The 21,152-nt window shown below is 38.0% G+C and overlaps 1 long non-coding RNA gene across 1 annotated transcript; it reads left to right on the top strand.

Annotated features, from left to right (window-relative positions):
- Positions 1-4,428: 4,428 nt before the first annotated feature.
- LOC311066932 lies at positions 4,429-21,021 on the top strand. The gene is made up of 5 exons (XR_014603150.1): positions 4,429-4,786; positions 6,021-6,097; positions 10,960-11,056; positions 13,644-13,768; positions 18,413-21,021. It is a non-coding gene; the product is annotated as an uncharacterized lncRNA (long non-coding RNA).
- Positions 21,022-21,152: the final 131 nt, after the last annotated feature.

Genomic DNA, 21,152 nt, shown 5'->3' with positions numbered 1-21,152 from the left:
TGCAGACAGTATGCAATATACACGGTTTATTGATACAACTAGACAGAATAAACAGGAAAACAAAACCCACGAGGAGGCAAAACAAGACAGGATAGACTAATTTGGACTGACAAGACTAGACTAAGACTCAGACAAAAAACTAACAGCTAAGACAGGATCAAACTCTTCTTTCTAGACAAGACTTTCAACAGGTTACTCAAGGATAGTTTCACACAATGAACCGGCACAGGACAGCAAACACAAGGGGATAAAATAGGGATAAACTAATGAGGGAAACAGGTGACAAGGGTAAAGCAATGATGGCTAAACGAGGATAACAAGGGGGCGGGGCGAGGAACGAGACAACACAAGCACATGGCCCAAACAAAAGGCCATGTGCTTGCACACAAAACATGGGTCTGTCATGATCCTGCCTCAAGAATTAAAGAATGACAAGGACTAGTTGGCAGAATAATGACAATATATATATATATATGGCACATATGTACAGTATGGATAACTATATACTATACATTAAAAATATATGTATGGCTAAATATATTTACACTATTGCCATGTATTTCTGTTGAATTTATTATAACAACTATTCATAGCACTGAACACAAAATGATGACTGCAACAGCATGTGACAAACTTTTTCAATATTTGAATTAATAAGTTGATGTTGTATATTAAAAATATATACGTTTTAAATATTTTGCTAATTTACACCACTCTAAAAAATGCTGGCTTGTTTCAACCCATTTTTAGGTCAAATATGAACAAACCCAACTGTTTGGCTTAAAAATGTCATTATAAATTTTAAACCAATGGTTGGATTTATCCATATTTGACCCAAACATGGGTTGAAACCACCCAGTATTTTTTAGAGTGTAGATTGTCTCTTTATGGCACTGAACACAAAATGATGACTTCAACTGCATTTTATGTGACATATTTTTTTAAAAGCACCAAGATGTATTTGTTTTTCATAATGTGATTCCCGAAACAAATTTATTACAAGGGTTCTTGCTTTTCGTTAAGTGGTCGGACAGGCGATTCTGAACCGACTTCAACTGTGCAGTCAAGAGTTGACTGAGAGTGAGCAGCGATACGGTGACGGTCCCTCTAATGGAGTCACTTTCAGCTCAATCCACTGATCTGAGTGCAGGTGTGAGGCAATAGAGCGCTCACTATATCACCAGCCATGCCAAAACTGTCATCTCCCCCCGCCAGCTTTTTCATTAAGGCCTTTTACTTCACGCAATATCATTTGCTTTGACATTTCGGCGGGATGTTTTTAGCACCACCTCTGTTTCCTCTGCGCTGTTTGAAAGCCATTGGTCATTTGTCAAATGGACTGATTTGTTCTTCAGCCCAGCAAAAAGTCCCAATGCTTAACAGTGTGATTTAGCTTCAGCATTGTTAATGTTGCAATGCGTTATCAAATATCTAAACCGCCACAGATGGTTGGATGCAGCTTACAAGGTGAATGTTTTGAGTGAATGTGTTTTCTTTGTTTAAAGGCTGCCATTAAAGCATTAAACCAGCAAGAGAGAACGCCAAAATTCAGTCTCTGTAGTGCCAACGCCTTCAAGGTCCCAATGTGCATGTGTTTAATTAAGACCTTTTGTCTTAATTACTTAATCACACTAATTAGTCACAAAGGTGAAACAGAGCTGTATCTGTACAGTTACAATAAGACTGTAATGATAAGATGGTGTTGTTTACATGTTCTTGGAAATCAAGTCTTGTTTTAATAGATATTTTGAACATATATCTGGTTCTTAAAAAGATTAATATAATACTTAATCTGCTATTATTTAAGTATCTTGAAGTCTTAAATCTCTTGAAAAATGTTGGATATTTTTACATTTTTTATAACGAGGCAGTCGGTTAAAGTTGTAAAGTGTCAGGTCATATATTAACGTAATGATATTTTTAAATTTGTAAAAATTATTTTTAGATTTTTTAAACCTTTTTTTTGAAAATAGTGATTAAGATGTGTCAATACTGTAATGACAAAATTATGTTGGAAATCATTGTCTTGGAAATCATTAGCAAATTGTCAGTATATTTTATAGTTCAGTATAGTTCCCAATATTTATTTATATTTATAAATTAATAATTTGTTTTAAGTTATATACATTTTTTCTTGAAAAATATTGAATGATTTAAGAAAATAATGATTAAAATGTGTTGATAATGACAAGAAGATGTTGAAAAATAATGTTCTTGAAAATCATAAACTCAGTCTAATTGATAGTAGGAATCTATCAAATTGTTTATGATTTTTGATGTTTTTTGTTGATTGACTGTATATCTATCCCATGATAAGACTAGTAAACTACTTAATAGACTAATATTAGAGTCCGCAGATCAAAATTCAAGTATGGTAAAAATGCAAAGAGACCAATCAGCGCATGTCTTAACATTAAGGAGGCTTTATGTTTACAAGAGCTGTAATCGTGTCTGTTGCCTCAGAAAAGGCAATTTGACTCCTCTCTCCATTTCATGTTTCTCTTTCATAATTGTCTTTTTGGGGTGTCAGCAAAAAAAAAAAAAAACTGTTCTTTTAAATCTCTGTGACTTTGTTGCTGTGTTTGTCGTCCTATAGGTGAAAAGCACAGTTAGCGTCAGCACTAGAGAAGGTTCACGGAGGGTCTCCGTCACGGCCGTTCGGTGCGCCCCGGTGGACAGATGTGTTTGGGGAGAGGGGGACGGATGAGGAATGGTCTTGGCTTGTCACCAGGGCAATGTGTTAGGCTGGCCGGCCAGTCGGCTCGCAGCTTGCGCCTGCATTCCCCTTCGCTTAATTAGGGGTTGTTGGTACCACAGAAGGTGTCACCAACCTTTTCAGTCCAATAACAGATGGTGTTTTTTTTTTTGTTTTTTTTTTGAGGTCCTGCCAAAGCCCACTGTCCCGCTCCTGGGAAAATGACCTAACTTGCAGGCAGCTGCTTAGTGCGGCTTGAGTGCCTCTTAAAAGAGACTTCTATCAGGGAATTAACGGGACATACCACTGCAGCCCGAGGGGTGTGAGTTTGAGATGAGTCCATCTTTAATCGCCCTCTCTAAGCCGTTCTGAGGGCCGAGCTCGTCGTTTGCATTGAAATCCAAAGTGACACTATGGACGAGGTGGGAGGAGGGCAGACACACTGACCGTTTTACGTGGCTCGGAAAGGCTCGCCGATCCCCCCTCCCAAAGCAGATGGTGTGTATAACAACACAGAATGTGGTCCAGGGGAGGTCAGGGAGGGACAAAAAGTGAAAGGGTCCCCAGACAGTTGGGGGAAGAAAAGGCCTGCGGAGCGTGAGGGAGGAGCCAGGGGAGGAGAGAGAGAGAAGAAAAGGGGAGAGAAAAGAGAGAAGTTTTTCAAAGCACTGGTCAGTGAGAGGCTAAAAGAGGAGGCAGAGAGCGTCGGGCTGCAGATGCGATACGTAGGAAGGCAGGGGGTCGAAGCTTTACAAGCTGCATGCTGGGTACACACAGCACTACTGCTGTCAGTCACCAACTCACTTGGCTTCACTGTCTCTCATTCTCTCTCGCTCTCTGTCTCTCTCTCTCTCCCTGTACATTGATTCCACTTCCCCTTACAAGTAGACTTACCTCAATGAGCAATATTTATATTTTGGATTAGTCCAAAAAGTGAAATCATATATATAGGGTAAAACTTAATATCAATATATGTTATATAAATAAATATAAATATAAATAAAAAATAAAATATAAAAATTATTTTTTATAAAAAATAAAAATATTTGTGTGTGTGTGTGGTTCTGGTAAACCATACGTTATGGGGACCAAATGTCCCTACAAAGATAGTAATACCAGAAATTGTCAAAAGTGTCAGAAGTCTATTAGAAATTTACACTTTAAAAAAAGAAATAGAAATTCTGATGAATATACTCTCAGCTCCACACCAATGCTTTTGCAGGTCACTCATTTTATCTGAACAGCTTGGTCTCCAGAGATTTTACATACACCATCATTAGTAAAAAAAAAAAAAAAAACTTTTCTTTTCCTAACTGCCATTTTTCCTTCTGCTGTCAATCCTTTCCTCTCCCTCAATCATATGCCCAGGCGCATTTACTGGCGTGGAGAGATTCGCTAGATGGAAACCCTGAACTTTTAATAGCCCATGCTGGTGGTTTAGAAGATTGGTGTGAAATGTAAGGAAATATTTTTACTCACTGATTGCACAGCATCCTATCTGACTGTCACCCTTTTATCAATAAGTTCTCTTGCACACCAGGTAAAACATTTTTACAAAAGAGGTCAAATGTGCCAACTTTGTGCCAACTTTATCTCTTAGGCTGATGAATGAACCCAGGCCTTTCACCTTACTGTTGTGATATGATTGTGTTGTGTTCGGAAGTGAATTGTATTGTGGACTCCTATTTTGAAAAGGAAGTCAGAACTTTTGAAGTGTTGTGTTCTGACGTAATGTGTGTGAGAACGGAAGTGAAAGAGTAAACAAGATGGATGAAGTTCGCTACTCCTGTCTCTTGTGTTTCTCTACTTAATAACTCCTGACAGATACCACAGATCGGTTGCTAACAAGCTTCTCCAGGCCGATCTCAAGCTCCGATCGGTGAGAAGTGTAGCTCACTGTAATACTGTAGTTCTGTTGATGAAAGTTGACTCAGATCTGGAATCCGTTCAGGAAGCTCCCACTCACAGCCACAACAAACATTCTCCTTTCACGCTATGCAGCAAATGAGCCAATTCATTTCCAGCCGATAAGAGCTCACGAGAGACCTGATTTCAGCTTAATCACTTCATATTCTTGGCGTACATTTGTGGGTATGTTGTTCAAACGTTACCTCCCTGTGTTGTGTGAGAGCTCTGTGTGTGTTAATGAGAGTGCAAAGGGAGCTGGGCTGTTTAACAGGAGTCATGTCTTTGTGTTGGCCTGCGTGGAGCGCTTTAGTTAACAGTGAATAATGGTGCTTGATTACAGCCCATGAGACGGCACATTGCTTAAAATCAATTCTCAATGCAATTACCCACCGCAAACGCCTCCCCTCTCTGCCGGACAGAATAGGAAGTGATTGTGTCAAAGGACAACATCATCTCTGCAAATGACTTGTTGCCTCTTCATATAGGGCCATTAGACGTGGCAGAATATCAGTCTGGAGGCCTTTCAGCACACTCGTTCTCATGTACATATTCACACCTTAGAGAGTGCAGACATGCTAAGATGTTGATTTATTTGTAGACACATCGGAATAGATGCTTATCAGACTGTATACACACATCGGAAAAGCTACAGTCAAGTCCAATTACAAACACAAACACACAATTGAATTATTGATACAGTTTAGCTTTGCTGTCTCTCTCTGTTTTCCTAGCCCTACATTTTATAGGTGTAGTTTTGGAGTGTTATTTGCAGGCCTGGTGCTTCAATAGGATCTGAAGTTGCTGGTTGGTGCACAGCAAAAATGTCCATTGGCAATAGAAGATAGTCGCATAGTTTGTAATGTGGTCTTCAATGGGTTATAGGAAAGACTGCTGCAAGAAGGGTTATATCTCAAAATATCTGAAATTTGTTGACTACATAATGTGTTGGTCTAAACAATATTTTGTGACTTCATAAGTGTTTCATAATTGTTTCAGTTTGTTATTTAGCTTAAAATCCAATAAAAGGCTGTTTAATTGCAGGTTCCATAGTGACAACTCACCCCATACAACAACCTGCAGGGTTTACATTTTTTTTTCATTAATTGCTATTTTATTTTGCAAAGATGCAGTGAAATGATGAAAGTTGACAGAATGGTAGGTGACGTTCATAATGTTACAAAAAAAATCGAAATGTTTCTTGAACACCAAATCAGCATATCAAAATGATTTCCGAAGGATCATGTTACACTGAAAACTGGAGTAATTGCTGCTGAAAATTCTGACTTTACCATCACATGAATAAATTACATTTTAAAATACATAAAAATTTTCACACACAAAATAAATATATATATTTTACAATATCGCTGGAGTAGAAATTGTGACAACTAACCCCAGTCTTCTTTGTATAATGAAGTTTCAGGTGGTGGAATGGGTTTCACTATCGGCAAGGAGGCTTATAGTTGACAGTGAAACACCGAGGACCATGTGGAGGTCAGTGTGTGTGTGTGTGTGTGAATGTGTGTGTGCCCTTTCTCTTCTGGAGGTCTGTGTTGGACTGTTTTTGTGTCCAATTCATTAGTTATTTTATCAGACTTTGAGTGATGGATGTGTCTCTATGGAGACCACTTGTAAATTGTGGTGGTGTGTCTTTACAGCCTCTAACTCACTCGTTTGTAGGTTAAACACTCACAGAAACACACACACCACACACTTCACTAAGCTCCACCTTAAAAACTTTACTGACCAATGCTACATTAGTAACTGTTGCTTTCTGCCATATTATTAGAATTGAGAGATTTCTTTCAAGGAAAGCCGCAGATAACAATGTTTTGTAATGCCACACTTCATTTCAGCCCAAATAAAATTATTCACTTTTTTTTTTTACTTGATGCTCTGTAAAGCTTGTCTGAATAAGCAGTTATTTTTTATTTCTTGTCTTATTTTATTATTCTGCTTTCTGCAAGCAGCCACAAAATCTGTTGTGAGGAGCGGGAGTAATGTGAGATTTTCGGCCAGAACACATATGTGGCACTTTGTCTCTCACTATGTCCTGATCCCCTCTCTCACGGTCTAAAACGGTATCTCTTTCAATATATCTCTCTCTCGCTTTCACACTCGCTGTCCTTTCTTTCCTCTCTCCTGTGCTGTGAAATGTCAAATGGAAATTCAGTTTTTCTGTTTATTACCCAATAGATGGAGGCAACATAAGGATCACATGATACATAAAGTCACTGTTGCATAGAGAGAGATTTTGTGTGTTTGTGTATGTGTGTGTGTCTGTTTGTGTACATGTTAATGTTTACGTGTATATATATTTGGAGAGAAATGAGAGTAAACGGTCAGTGGTTCACAGAAAATAGAGGTCTGAAGATGAAAGAGATGGACACACGCACATGCCGACCCCCTTCCCAAAGATTTACTGTCGCCTTTGTGATTGAGACTCAGCTCCCCTCACATAAATACAAAGACAAAGCCCAAAATGCGTGTTTTGAATGACTTACAGAGGGTCCGAGTTGTAATGTCATCAGCTGCCATTTATATTGGATCAAAACGTATAAATGGCACAAGTTTACATTCTTTAAAACATTACCTTCAAATGATGTGAAATGTTTACATAACTTATGCAAAATAATATGGTAAATATATAAACTTTATGTTCTAAACAAATATAGCTGACTTTCTTCTGTGGAACACAAAGGGTAAATTCTTGAAGAACGTTTTGGTCACTCTTTTCAATAAAATGTGTCCTGTTCCTCACACAAAACAATTGGCCTTAAAGACATGGGATTTTTATGTTGACTTTGTATCTTTTTATAAGTTTGAAAGCTTATTTATTGCAACTGTATGAAAAAGAGTGACCTGCACATTATTTTTAAATTTCTCTTTTTGTGCTCCACAGTAAAAAGTCATATAAACAGTGTTGTTACTGTCAACTAAAACTTTATTAAAATCGTTTTTGTCCATTGGAATAATTCTGAAATTAAATGGTGCATGGAAAACTTAAACTTAAAAATTGTTTAATGATAATTTAAATGTTGCCTTCACAACTAACTGAAATAAAATAAGTACTAAAAAATATTAAATCTAAATGTAAATATTTAAAAAACAAACTAATAAAAATGACAATCACAGAACTAAACTACTATAATTACAATGAGAACTGAAAATATCAAATAAAATCTAATTCAAAATATGAATAGGTACTGTAATAGTATATAGGTAAATTATAATAAAATGATACTGCACATTTTAAACAACATGTGGGTGAGTGAATGATGACAGAATATATATATATATATATATATATATATATATATATATATATTTGGGTAAACTATCCCTTTTAGACAATTTTTACCAAATTCCAGTCAGAAACAATACATCTTTAATGCACTTTCAACCTCCTTTTTCTTCCCCATCAGCCCCTCACCATAACGGCCCGCTCCCGCTGCAAAACTGCCTGTAAGACAGGGCTCTGAGCCAGTGTTCCAGCATCCCGCTGTGTTTACACAGAATCCTGGGTAGACTCCAAGGGTTCCCGGTCTGTGAGACTTAATAATGTGAAGCCTAAAGCGCAAGGCCCACACGGGTACGTCTGTGACTGACAGCACCCGTATTTACACACAAACACTGTCACCGTCACATGAGCAGCATCTCCCATGCGGAGGGAGGGAACCCACATGATCTCCGGTATAGCGAAAAGAGAATTCCCCCTCACTCACATACATGACTTCCGGGAAAGCACACACTGGCCCAAAGTGGATTTGTAGAGGTGCATGTATTTGCATGTATTTGCATAGCTAATGAATTTAGGGATGTTGTGTTTTTTTTTTATATATTCTTTTTTATATGAATTGTAAGTGTGATGGAGTCGGGGTGCAAAAGCCTGTTATATGTCATTCTAGAGATAAAGACGAGCAAAGAACGCGGTCCTGCGGAGAGTGACTGATGAGATTGAGGGAGAAAGGGAAAGCTGGGGTATAGCCAGAGCTATAGTCGTCAACACTACTGCTCCCCTGCTGCTCTACATATGTACACCCAGCAAGAGCCTTGCTGGCCCACCACTACCGCCTCCTTTCTCGTCTGCCGCTCACCGTATGACCATCACACCTTATACATCCTCTTTCTCTCCGCCTCTACCTTGCCATCTCATCCACTCTCATGATATCTCTTTCATTTCTGCCTGAACTCCACACAGCTCTCCTCATCTATCTCCTCCAATCTCTCCCGTTCCTAATCTCGCTCGTTCCCGCTGTAGCACCATCCATCTCCCGCAATCTCTCGCTCGCTCCATGAACATGCCTGCGTTCTCATTTATAAACACCCTTGCTTTCATCTGTTTCAGACCCTGTGGCTACTGTTTTCCGTCGTTCACTGAGTGCCTTTAGATGTAGCGCTCCACCATGACGTAATATTGTATTACTCATGTTGAGTGATAAATTCATATTCCATGTCACATTTCATGTTTGAGAATGAGAAACATTCCTAGAAGCAATTCAAAGAGTCGTTGCATATCTACATTCTACAACGGGCCCTTTTCATGGACTGTGCCTTTGGTTTTGTGGTGCAAGTTTGTATGCATTACCTTTCAGAAGTTTGGGCTCAGAAAGATTTTCTGTAAAATAAATTAATACTTTTATTTAGCAAGGTTGCATTAATTTGATCAAAAGTGACAGTAGACTTAAAATTGTTTTAAAAGATGTTTTATTTCTATTCATCACAGAACCCTGAAAAAAGTATCATGGTTTCCACAAAAAAGTAGCTCTTTTCAACATTCATAATAATAATAAATGTTTGAGCACAAAATCAGCTTATGATTTTGGAAGGATCATGACACTGAAGACTGGAGTAATGGCTCTGCCATCACAGTAATAAATTACATTTTTAAATATATTCAAATAGTAAACAGTTATTTTAAATTGTAATAAAATTTCAAAATATTACTGTTTTTACTGTTTCAAAAAAGTGTCGCCATGGCTAGCATAAGAAACTTCAAAAAAAAAATCTAAAACATTTAAAAATGCTTTTAAAATGATTAAAATATAACTAAAATAATACATTTTAATTTTATGTACATTTAAATTATTATTTTATTTACATCATCTGGGTTCATACAGATTTGGGATGGAAGTCCCAGTTTTTAAAATGCATGCTGAAATCTTTAACAAACACTAAATGCTAAAGGAAGTGAACAGCATTGCTGTATGTAACGCTTCTCTCTTGGTTAGGTTAGAAAGGTTATTGATCCACCAGTGGTGTCCAGTGGTTTATTTACCCACAACAAATCAATACTGTGCTCAGCTGTGGGATCTTCTGACCTGATCCTTCTTAAAACATTCGGTGATACTCTTGTATTACAAGCATCTTCAAGTGTTCTGCTCTGCAGAAATATGAAGCATCCTATTGCCTTGTTACGTTAAAATATTATAAAATACAACTCTTCTGTTCATTTAGAAGATGCTAATATCCAAGGCGACTTACAGTAGCTGCGTTCATGTCCGGAATAGTCCTGCTGGGGCAACCCGGGGTTAAGTGCTGTGCTCAGTGGCACAATGGTGATAGCACATTGTCTGCTCTTTGCGGGAATCAGACCTGCTACTTTTTGGTTACCAGGGCTTGTCATTAACCACTACACCTCCCACAGTTTAACCCATCTGGTACAGTGATTTTGCCAAGAAATACAAGTTCCTGAATCAACATGTTCTGTTGGTCCTGGAGCACAGTCCTAACCTTAACTCACACCTAATCATTAACTACCAATAAAGTCAGAGGAATATTAATCAAGCGTGTTGATCCAGGAACATATCCTACTTACATTTACTTTTATGCATTTGGCAATTGGCAGAAGCTTCTATCTAATGCGAATTGCATTTCATTCAAGGTATACCGTACATTTGATCAATCAATACATTACCGGGGACTCAAACCCATGACATAGCCAGTGGCGTCGCTAGTGCTCAGTAGTTCATCACTGTCTGTAGAAAAGAGTAGTATGCCTATTCATATTTTGCTGAGTTGATTTTTATTGCATGTTACCTTATAGTGCATATTGTATTATTATGGTTGTAAACATTTCAAGTGTAAAAATAGATGTATTTTTATTATTGTTATTAAATCTTTCCAATTTTTAAATGTTTTGTGTCTGTACGTATGTGTATTGTTGCTTCAGCAATATTGCATGTAAAACTATCAATCCACTAGTATTTTGAAACTGAAAATTTTCAACTCTAACAGTAGAGCATGGCACTACCAACACTAAGGTCATGGGTTCGAATCCTGAGGAATGCATGAACTAATAAACGTGTGGCCAGGAAATTACAAACATGGCATTTTTTGGTGTGTTTTTTTTACAGGTTGCAGATAACAAGGTGACAATAACGGCCTGTGAGCAAGACCACACAGAGGAGGCATCACAAACAAGAAGAAATCTTCAGGTTAAAGAGGCTTCAGGTTTGTTTTCGAGAGCTTGTTTGGGACCGGCAGAGTCACACAGACCTCCACCCTGCCGGTGTGTACTGCTAATAATCACGCTTTTCAGCACCTCTTCGTCTCCGCTCGCTTTGTTGTCTCCTCCTGCCTTGTAATCACTTTCTCACCGTGTGAGCACCGGCCACTCCCAGCGTGTTTCAGCACTATATGGCGCTCTGCGTGAGAGTGTGTGTAACACAGTAACCAGTGGCTGTAAGCTCAGCCGGCCTGCTGCTCACAGAGGGAGTTATATGTGTAATTACTGCGTGACCCCTGCTGACCCCGGCCGTCTCGTGTCAGCGGTGTGTGTCGGCCGTGCCGCGCCAACTACCTTCTTGTTAACCACAATGCCGAGGAGGGGACGGTATTTAGGAGTGAGACACGGACACTCAGCAGAGCATTAGCACAGTTCACACCGCTTGTCCATCTGCCAACTGTTCTAAGCACACACATACACACACAAGACCTTTTGAAATAAATAATTAGGTTTATTACCCTCTTATTTTCTTCTGATAGGTTCAGTTTAATTAAGAGAAATCTGACTGGATTAACTATTTTTTAAATTGTTAAAAAATAGCCAGTATACAGCACATACACATCAAACCCAACAACACTATAGTAAAATCATTCAAATTGAAATGTACCATTATAAACAGTGGTTGTAAAGCATTAACATGACACAAAAATCTAACAAATGTTGTAGTTCTAAAAACTTTCTGTCAGTTCTACACAAAAAGGTAAAACTAAAAGCCATATTTTGCTTTTAACAGTTTTTAAATAGTCTTTCATCTTCAACATTCATTTCCTATCACACCTTTCATTATATTTTATAGTTGAGTGGAGTAGCATAGTGTGGACAGGAAATAATGGGGGACAGGGGTCAGGAAAAATCACACGTCAGACTTGCTGCTTGATGTGTAAAAGCATAATGTGCGAAGTGCAATGTCTGTGGCTCTGAGGTATATATATTGCTGATTTGGATTTATGAATAGTTAAACATCATTTGAAGAAACTTTCCTGCTTTTACAAAGTACACTGTCATTCAAAGTCATTCAGTTTGGGGTGAGTAGGATTTATTAATGTTTTTAAAAAAAATCTCTAATGCTCAAAAAGGCTTTGTTTATTTGATTTATTGAAAAAAATCTTACAGTCCCCAAACTTTTCAACAGTAGACTACATCCTTGTTCAGCAACTTATGTGTTTATGTTGTAGGACAAAATTTAGAATATCTCTTCCAATAATGATAACCACAGACCTTCATTTACTCATAAATCCAAAACCACCATTCTTAAAACCTAAAATCTTAAAAGGGATTTCCCAAGGGAAGCCATGGCTTGAAAATGCTAATTCCATTCCACATTTTAGGACTACAAACAGAACAGCTCTATATATTGGCTAATTAAATGCAGATAGAGGCATTTAGTGCCAGTTTATGATGAAAATATAACTTTAGAAGTTCAAAACTCAGACTTTAATAGCTGCAAGCGGCTCGGTGTATCAAAACACACCATCTCGTTTCTGCCAAAGCTATCAATGGTCCTGTCTATCTTGCTGCGTTTCAGCCCATTGTGTTGTGAATTTATAATTCTAGGCAATGGTGAATTGCAGTGATTATGTAGCCATAATTTAACCAGGATGATGTGTTTAATTGAATTGTTACTCCCTGATGTTTCTCTCTAGTGAGGATGCTGTTCTGTTGACAGATGTGTTTTGTCTGTGAATGCTTGTTATTGTTTTCTTCTTTTCATCTCTTGCTGTGTGCGTCTGTTTGCGCGTGACTACATGCTTTCTTCCTGAGTTTGTGACCTTGGATGTTTTCTTTAAATGTTAATGTCTAGACTTCTGATATAGTTCTCAGTAGTGTGCATCTGAGGACATTTTGCACTTGAGTACACAGTGTTGCCTTCATACCATTTTCTTTGAGTTGAAGGCTATTTCTTTTGCAAAGTGCAGTACTGAGAACCTATTTCACCGCAGTCTTCACCCTCCCCCACATCATCTTCTCTCCATGTAAACACACACTCGCTTTCCTCTTCCTCTCCTTCCATGCTCTCCTTTTCAGTCTCTAGACTCGTCCTCGCCAGCCCCATCTCTTGATATCCACTTTTCTTCACCTTCCCTCTCTCGCCATCTCCTCCTTTCTCTCCCGCTCATTTCCCTCCATCTCTGCGGAGGGGCAATTACCCCAGCGTCTCTAAACGCCGGCGATCTGAGCATCCTTGCACTATGCATTGTCTGCAGCAATTTACCAGCCGCATCTCCAGATGAATGCCTCCATTCACAATTACACCCCCTCCATTAGCTGCTGTCGCTGCTATGTTTGGAGGGGGGGTTTGTTGTCTTGTTATTTTTCCCTTCACGTCTTATAAAAAAAAGCAATTAAATGTGGACAAAGCAAGTGAGGATGGAATTGTGCCCTCCTTTTCTCCAACGAATCGAGAAGCTAAGTTTTTAGGCCTCATTTTGCAATCTCTCCTTTCCTTTTCTTGTCTTAGTCTCCTTTTGGAGGGAGGGAGGGGGGGTTGCACTTTAAATTTCTCTGTATTTTCACTTTGTGTCACTCTTTCAGAGGGGGGTTGGTGACTTTAACTCTCAAGGTCATGAGAAACAGTTTCTCGGCATACATCTGACTGGCCCATGATATTAGAAGGTTTGCGCTGACGACATCCCAGCAGCCTCAAAGTAGCATTGAAGGTACACTACGATAGCCTGGACTGCACTGAGTGATTTAGTATTCCAATAAATCATTGAAACCATCTAATTTCCTATAGATTTCAATTTCCCCTGCACAGATCGGCATTGATCGATCTCAGGTATAGGAACATGTCAGGCCTCTCTCAGGACTCTTTTGTGAAGGATTGTTGCAGGAATGAGAGCTGCTTGTTTTTAGATCTGAACATTAGGACTGTTCTTTGCAAAAATAGATTGGCCAGAATAAATCTGATTTCTTGTTGGGTAATGAATACAGCACACATTGGAATCTTTTGGCCTATAGCAGTAGCTAAAATCATGTATGATCAAAATGCTTCTCATATTGATAGCAATAAACAACTAAAATACTCCATGCCACTCCTCTTTTATTGTAATTTAGAGTAATGGCTTAGTTTGTATTAGTCATAGTTAGATGCATTTTTAGATTTGCTAATATACACTACAGTTCAAAAATTTGGGGTCAGTAAATAAAAACATTTATTCAGCAAGGATGCAAACTAAATTGATCAAAAGTTAATTTAATATACATGCAGATAATGAAAAAGACGCATTGGGATTGGCATTTACATACATTCTAAACTCTATTGGAGTAAGACAACACGTGTCAGAACCCCACTCATTGTCGTTATCATACTTTAGATCTAATATTGTCTCATGGAATCGATGTTGATGGCATTGAAATTCTGCAGCAGAGCGATGACATCTCAGATCATTATCTGGTCTTGTGTATACTCCATTTAGCCAAGGCTGACATAATAAATGAATATTATAAATAAATATAATCATTTTATATAAATATATATTTTATAAAAAATGAAAAAATAAAACTTCAACTTCAGATATTTCCAAACAGCACAGCAGTAATGAATTATTTATGACTTTTTTTACATTATGCATTTCTTTACTTGCAGGATTGATACTATTATTACTATTACTATTATGAGAAAATTATAACCATTTAACCGTCTACTACAGTATCGCATCAGACGTCATGCTATAGACCCCCTGGGGAACAATTACATTCATTCTTTGCTATAGGAGAGGAAGAATTGTCTAAACTTCTTAAATCATCAAAATGAACATGTATGTTAGACATCACACCTACTAAGCTACTGAAAGCGATGCTTCCAGAAGTTATAGATCCTGTTATTAATATTAATTCACCATTGTCATTAGGATATGTACCAAAAACTTTTAAGCTGACTGTTATTAAACAGGTTATTAAAAAAACACAACTTGATCCTAAAGAATTAGTTAATTACAGACCAATCTCTAATCTACCTTTCTGTCAAAAATACTAGAAAATGCACAACTGTGTTCCTTTTTAGAAAGAAATGGTATCTGCGACTATGGTATCTCATTAGAGTTACAAATGATTTGCTCTTATCATCCGATCGTGGTTGTATCTCTATTAGTGTTACTGGATCTTAGTGCTACATTTGATATTATTGACCACAACATTCTTTTTTATAGACTCAAAAATTGTGTTGGCATTAGTGGAACTGCATTGGCATGGTTCAAATCATACTTATACTTACCAATTTGTAGCAATAAATGAAGAGGTGTCATAAAGATCACAAGTTCAGTATAGAATACTGCAAGGCTCAGTACTAGGACCGTTGCTGTAAATGCTACCATTGGGATATATCATTAGGAAGCATGGCATTAGTTTTCACTGTTACGCTGATGATACTCAGCTTTATATTTCTTTGCTCCCTGGCAAAACATACCAATTTACCAAATTAAAGAAATGCATAGTTGATATAAAAAATTGGATGACTAGTAATTTCCTACAAGTTAATTCTGAAAAAAACAAAGATTCTAATTATTGGACCAAAAACCTCCTCACGTAATACCCTAGAATACTGTCTAACACTTGATGGCTGCTCTGTCAAGTCTTCGTCATCAGTTAGGAACCTGGGTGTGCTCTTTGATACCAATCTTTCATTTGAAAGCCACATTTCTAGCATCTGTAAAACCACATTTTTCCATCTTAAAAATATATTTCTCAATGACAAATGCAGAAAAGTTAGTTCTCTGCATACGTTCATGACCTCAAAGCTAGATTATTGTAATGCTCTACTGGGTGGTTGCCCTGCACGCTTAATAAACAAACTCCAGCTGGTCCGAAATGCAACAGCTACTAGAACCAGGAAGTATGGCCATATTAGCCCAGTTCTGTCAACACTGTATTGGCTCCCTATTAAACTTTGCTCTCCACGCATTATAGTCCTTCATGTATTTTGATAACTAGAATATCAAAATCAACTGCAGGCAGTAGATCCTTTTCCTATTTAGCACCCAAACTCTGGAATAGTCTTCCTAGCCTTGTTTGGGTAGCAGACACACTCTGTCAGTTTAAATCTAGACTAAATACACTCTTTAACCTGGCATACACATAACACCTTATAAATTTCTATTATTCATATCAGTTAAATGATTGTTAGGCTGCATAAATTAGGTATAAATTACCTGCACCTTGACACGACCAAAACACAGCCCTGAATGTCAGCAGAGAAGAGAGTCTACTAGAGAATCCCCTTTGAAGGCCTCATCGACATGACACCCATTGGCACAGATCCTCAGAAAAGAACACAAGAGCCAGACAGGTCCTCCACACAGACCCTATGTCCAGCTTCGGCTCCATGCCTGCGTGATGAATCCGATCTTCAAGCAGAAAGAACTGGATGAATATTTGAATGCTACTGATCCATATCTGAATTCTGACTTATGATGCAGCCTGAATCATAATCACACCGTGTTCGTTCATCGGCCAGAGGAGAACTGAGCCTGATTTCTCCCAATTTTTTTTCTCATCTGTCACCTGATAGAGTTTGAGTTCCTTGACACTGTCCCCTCTGGCTTGCTTAGTTAGGGACACTTAATATTCAACAATATTATTGATCTGACTGTACTGACGCTGTTGTTTGAGAACTGAACTGAGATGAACAATGGCAGAATTTTTTGCAGAACTGCTTCATAGATGAAATTAACTAATTGACTTGACTTCAGCTGAGCAACAGCTGAAATGCATAATTTTCCTGTTATCACTGTAAAGCTGCTTTGAAACAATCTGTATTGTATAAAGCGCTATATAAATAAAGGTGACTTCACTTGACTTTACTTTTTTTTTCTTTTTCTATTCATCAAAGAATTCTGGAAAATGTATCGTTTTCCAAAAAATATTAAGCAGCACAACGGTTTTCAACATTGATACTAAGGCAAGGCAAGTTTATTTATATAGCACATTTCATATACAATGGTAATTCAAAGTGCTTTACATAGAATAAATTAAAATAATCAAAAGAAATAAGAACAATTAAAACAGTTTAGAATAAAAAATAAAATACATTACAAACAGTCGGACGAACAGTGGCACAGTGCTCATTCAGTTAATGCACAGCTAAACAGATGTGTTTTGAGTCTGGATTTGAATGTGACTACTGTAGGAGCACATCTGATCTCTTCTGGAAGCTGGTTCCAGCTGCGGCTGGCATAATAGCTAAAAGCGGACTCGCCATGCTTAGAGTGAACCCTTGGTATTTCTAGCTGATGTGATTCTAATGATCTGAGTGATCTGTTGGGTTTATATTCAGTGAGCATATCTGCAATGTATTGAGGTCCTAGGCCATTGAAAGATTTATATACCAGTAATAATACTTTAAAATCAATCCTATATGTAACTGGGAGCCAGTGCAAAGACCTGAGGACTGGTGTGATATGTACATATTTTCTGGTTCCGCTCAGAATTTTGGCAGCAGCGTTCTGTATGAGCTGCAACTGTCTTATGGTCTTTTTGGGAAGGCCAGTGAGGAGTCCATTACAATAATCCACCCTGCTGGTGATGAAAGCATGCACAAGTTTCTCTAAGTCTTGACTGGAAACAAAGCATCTAATTCTTGCAATATTTTTCAGATGATAGAATGCTGATTTAGTTATTGCTTTGACATGACTACTGAAACTAAGGTCTGAGTCTAGAGACACACCAAGATTCCTGACTTGACCCCTAGAGTGAAGGTATGCATTCACCTTGAGAACTTCATCTTTGTTTCCAAACGCAATGACTTCAGTTTTGTCTTTGTTTAACTGAAGAAAGTTTTGGCACATCCAACTGTTTATTTCATCAATGCATTGGCACAGGGAGTCAATGGGGCTGTAATCGTTAGGCGATAGGGCTAAGTAGAGCTGTGTGTCATCTGCATAGCTGTGGTAAGCTATTTGGTTCTTTCTCATTATTTGGCTCATTGGGAGCGTATACAGGTTGAACAGGAGTGCCGCAAGAATTGAGCCTTGAGGGACTCCGCATGTCATGGGTGTCCACTCTGACTTATGGTCTCCTATACTCACATAATAACCTCTCCCTCCTAAGTATGACCTGATATAATAATAAATGTTTCTTGAGCACCAAATTAGAATGATTTATGAAGGATTTTGTGATTCTGAAGACTGAAGTAATGGCTACTAAATTGTAATATTTCACAATATTACTGTTTTTGATCAAAATAAATGCAGCCTTAGCATAAAATGTCTTCTGCTCAACGAGATCTTACAAATCCCGAACTTTTGAATAGTAGTGAACCCATTTCTTTATTTTATTTTATTAATTTCTGTCACTTCTATTGACAGGACTGATGAGATGTGACAGAAAACCATAAGGAGAAAAAGGGGAAATTGAATGGGGAAATAACCCCTGGTGGATTCAAACTCTGATCATCTTGCAAATATGCAAGACCACACAACATATTGGAGCATGTGGACTACATTCCAAGCCGTGTCTCTGAATTTTTATTGATTGTTTTCTTCAGCATAACTGGCATGCAAGATTTATGTTGATTGGCATTGCATTATGAGGATCAAGGAAATCCCTTGATGGTTCTGTAATATTGGCAACATTTTATCAATATATATAAATCAGTAAAAAACCATGTGTACCGTCTTGTAATTTATGATGCTATGTAACATTAGACATACCCTATATCAGATGCTTTCAAGGATGTTTTCTCTGTAAAGTTTAGGCACATATCGGTGTATGTTGTGGAAGGCTGTATATCAGGTTTTGAATGTGTTGTGGGGGGGGGCTGTTCGCCGTCTCTCCTCTGGTTCTTCCCCCAGAGGCAGGAGCCTTATGGATCGGAGGAACGAGGAGGAGAAATAAATTGGAGAGTAGGATAAATCGATGCTTGACGGAGAGGCAAATAGACCTTCCAACCTCAGTCCAAATGCAGAGCTTTGGTTATTTTCCTTAGGGCTGTATTGGATTGGTTGACAGAGGCTGAGGAGAGGGCTCAGACAAGACTTGACCTACAAATGATGTCCTTTGTTTTATCCATTAACGTTGGGAGAACCTTTACCATTTTGGGGTGGACATTGGTCCATGCTTGGGGGAAGGGTGTCTGGAGTTTCAAACAGCAATGTCAGATAGGGCATAATTTCACTGTACGGCTTTTGGTTTGGTACAAATTCTTGAATCTTGTTGTCTGTGTTCAAATAGCTTACGAATATCGTCCTCATGGATCAGAAGAAATGTATTTCAATCATGACTTGAACCCCATGTATAGGGCTGACAGTGACACTCAAACCACTACAGTAAACAGAGTCAAGATCAACTGGTGCAAGTACAAATCTCAGGTCTCCGCTACAGAGCAAACTTGTCCTAAAGGTCAAACTTTAGAGAGCGACTATGTGCATGTGTGGATTTGTCTGCTTGTGGGTGAGTGCATGAGATGCAGAGCAAGTTCCTAATGATGGTCTGAACCTTCAAATGTATCATTTATTGATGTAAAAACTTGTGAATTAACAAAATAAATCTGTTTATGATATCAAGCAATTACATCTCTTCACAAGACTGCTCTATTCATATCAATTCATACGTTTTGGTGACCTGCTTCCAGTTTCATAAACATGCCAATTTAAAAACTAGTCTGAACTAGTCTGACCAACTAGCAATTAGTGTTGATCAAATTTTGATCAGTCTTACATTTCAGACTCAAATTAGACCAATCTACCTTTTTATGAAACTGACTGCTGACTAAAAAATATGACCGCCTTGCTAACTTGTAAGACTATAGTCTAAGCAGTTTATGCAAACGGACACTGGACTTTCAGTGGACTGACAAAATCCTCTCAGGTCTCATTAAAATGTCTTAACTGTTTTGAAGATTAACCAAAGTCACAAGTGTAAGTAAATGATGGCAGAATTTTTCCTTTAATTTTCCCTTTATTAAGACTTGCAGAAATGAGGTCTTTTTTTACATGAACATCAAAAAGTAACACCATCTTAGGAAGTTGTTGTGCATTTATATGATGATTACAATAAGAGTGACAAGCAGGTGCATACAAAGTGTTACTATTAAAAGCCTTGCAGGCCAGGATAACTATTTTATTGTCTTACGCTTGCTGGTAACCCATCACTTAATGCTAACATATGCAATCCACACTACATTACGGATCATAAAGCAATTTACACGAAAACTGTTCCCAGATGTAATATCCAGTAGTAGCCTTTCATCTGTAATCTTTGTCCAAACTTGCAGTGTTGTTCCACTGTGGGATTCTGCTGCAATATTGATGTTTCAATTAGAACAGCGTTACATACCGCCACAGCCTCGTAACACGGTGCATCTCCGACCATCTGCTGCACTTCCACATATGAAGAACGAGACACGTGGGGCTAATCGAGCTGCACATGAGCGATGGGACCAGAAGCTCGCTCATGTCTCTATACAGATTGAGAGGAGTTTAGGACCGGTATCTCAGGTAGGCAACCTGCCTACAATCCCTCCAGTTAATGTGCTTGGGCACATGACAGCTGTCCGGGAGTTTGCCCTGCTAACCCTATTTGTGGAAAAGACATGTCAGTACTGAAGTTTCTGAAGTAACTTGTTGCCACTTGAGATGTTTTTTTTTATAGGATTCTAAGTCTTAACTGACTCTGCTAATGTCACTATAGGCAGCCTTAAAAGTGCACTCCATAAGTTTTTATTTATTTTTACCCATTTAGTCTGTTATTCGTCCCAATAGTCAGTGGTTTTGACCTTTATACTGACTCATATGGGACTGATTGCATGAGGTTTGTTTATGTGCTACTGATGTTATTATTATTATTAGTAACTTCATGAATTTCAACATAGTGGCACCCATGATGGGGGGAAACCAGCTCCATGTAGAATAAAACAGCTTTCTTTGGACTGACATGCTTAAATGTCTCACATGAGTGTACATCAAGTGCTGTTCATTTCTCCAAATAAATTAAAATATAAATTATAAAAAAAATTAATTAGCAAAAGTATTGAGTGCTTCTTTAACAGTAGAAGTGGTTTGCTCAATTTAAAACCAGATCAGTGTTTTAAATCAGAGTTTTAGAAAG

This window comes from Abramis brama (assembly GCF_963993115.1).
Source record: "Abramis brama genome assembly, chromosome: 17".
NCBI classification, from domain to species: Eukaryota; Metazoa; Chordata; class Actinopteri; order Cypriniformes; family Leuciscidae; genus Abramis; species Abramis brama.
Note: the sequence above shows the minus strand (reverse complement) of the source record. Positions and strands in the feature narration are given on the sequence as shown.